Genomic DNA, 2,466 nt, shown 5'->3' with positions numbered 1-2,466 from the left:
AATTGCACAGAAAAATCCATGGGATTTTTCTACCCCGGAAACATATATAATATGTGGGGTTTGCAACACAAAACAAAGCCACACATTAATGCGAGATAATACCTCTAAACGGGAAAATAAACTACCGGCAAAATCCTACACGGAAAAATACGAGTGACCGCTCTAAAATACGCAGAAATATGGTCCCTAAAACATGGACATTAAATCTAAGGCATACGGGCAATCCGGATACGCACGAAAATTAACTACGGAATGGATCCTAGTTAAACAGCACGTAAAACGAGGCATTAGGCACTCTAAACAGCGTTAAACAAATATGCATGATCTATATACGGATTCTACATGACATTCTACACCAAATCGATATAAAGATCACCTCGATCCGACTAACGGAACTAAAGATACGGGCGTTTAAAAATCTAACCTCTTATCTGGAATTTTTATTAATTCCAAAATCAAGCTATAATCACAAATGGGCCGAACGGGGTTTACACAGGTAAGGTGTGCAGGGGGCGAGGGTTAGCTACCTTGGACACTTGGGCCTGGCCGGTTCGATGCTCTCGGCCGCAGCGGGAGCTGGGCCACGTGGCATCGGTGCTGGCCGGCCCACGCGCCGGTTGGGGCAGGGAGCGGGGCGACGCTGGCCCTGTCGTCCTCCTGCCCGAGGCGCAGGCTGGCGGCGGCGGCGCGACGGCGCATGGCGGCGCGGCGGCTAGCGAGCAGGCGGGGCAGGCAGCCGGCAGGGTCCAAGGGCGGCGCTGGACAGACCCGACCGTCGAGGTCGCGTTCCTGGCGGCGGCGGCTCGAGGCGGCTCCTGGACGACGAGGTCGGCGCGCGCGGGATCTGGGGCTACGGCGGCCGGAGGGGGCTCTGCGCGGCGGCGGCTGTCGACGACGGTGCTGGCCGGCGCCTCCCGAGGCGCAGCGGCGGAAGGCGGCGCGAGGAGCGGGGAGAGGCGGCGCCGGTGAGGTGCGGGCGGCTGAGCTCGGCGACGGGAGCAGGGAGCCATGGGGGAGGCTCGGGGTTGCAGGGGCTCGGGCACTTGGCGGCGGCGGTTCGGGCCCGGCGGGCCGCGCGCGGGCTCGGGCGGGCCGGCGGCGCTGGTGGGGAGAGGCTGCTGCGGCTAGGGTTAGGGTTTGGTAGGTGGGGCGCGGAAAACGAGGCAGGGAAGAGGGGCTGTCCATAAATTAAGGAGGAGGGGGTATTTATAAGGAAAAAGGGGGCTCGGTTAACCGGAATCGCGCTGCGGATCCAACCGCGGGGTCGGATTCGGACGAATCCGGACACGGGGCGTGCTACGTGGTCGTGTTGTGTGGACATCCGGAGACGAGAGGGAGAGCGGGCGGCACGACACGAGTTTTAACAACACCGATAGACGTCCGACGAATAACCGAAGACGGTGCCGCTACGGTCGACCGTTCAGGTACCAGTCGGTCTCCGATCGCGACAAAATTCGACAAGCGGCCTAGCTACATCTAATCGCGACCGCGTGCCGAGTTTCACCTCGATCAGAGAGAGTTTTACGCACACTTTTAAAAACAGGGTTCCGATGGTGCCGCGGGCGCGTGTGTGTGCGGTCGGACTCAGAACGGACGAAGACGAGAACCGGCAACTACTAACGAGTGCAAGTTGAAAATTGGCGGCAACGAAGATGCCGATGCAGTGCAGATGATGCGCATGATGCGATGATGATGCAACAAATAAAATAAGCCACATGACGAAAACGGAAATAGAGGGGAAGCTTCTAGAACGTCGGCATCGGGCTGTCACAACTCTCCTACACTACAAGAGGATCTCGTCCCGAGATCCAAGAATGAAAGGGGGAGAGGATGAGAAGCACAAGAGGTAAAAACTTAGTCGCTTCTTTGACAAACGAGTGAAACCAACGATCCGTGAAGGTTTCAAAGAGATGAGAATGATATTAGAAAGAAGGAAGAATTCACGAAAAATTTCGGCAGCACTTCGGTAGGAAAAAGGGACAAAAATTTCGAAAAGGTGGAAGAAATAGACAATATTCACAACAAACAAGTAAATAGAGCAAGGGAACACCACGATCTTGATAGAACAACGAGATAGACCCAAAAGAGGAACATCACAAAGCCTCCGGCACAATAGAATAGGAACTAACTCATACAGAAGAAGAGAATGACAATTACTAACTCCAATGAACTTGACAAGCATCCTTGCAAGAAGAATTGGACGAAGTTGTTGGGAAAAACAACAATGAAAAGAACAAGATAGTAGTGGGCTTATGAAAATCATTTCAACAATTATGAGGTGACAACCAACCACTACAAGAACCAGTGATAGATTGGGAACAACAAGATAAGAACAACTCTAACACGAAGAGGATACATTGAGAACTGGGATTAAAGACAAGCACCATGGTAGCACAATCCCTAGGAAAAGCTTTAGGTGCAATCCAAACCAAAATAGCTCAATGAAGAAATCATGGGTAGAAAATA

This window comes from Hordeum vulgare, chromosome 2H (assembly GCF_904849725.1).
Source record: "Hordeum vulgare subsp. vulgare chromosome 2H, MorexV3_pseudomolecules_assembly, whole genome shotgun sequence".
NCBI lineage: Eukaryota > Viridiplantae > Streptophyta > Magnoliopsida > Poales > Poaceae > Hordeum > Hordeum vulgare.
The sequence above is the reverse complement of the archived record's forward strand: the minus strand, read 5'-3'. Positions refer to the sequence as shown.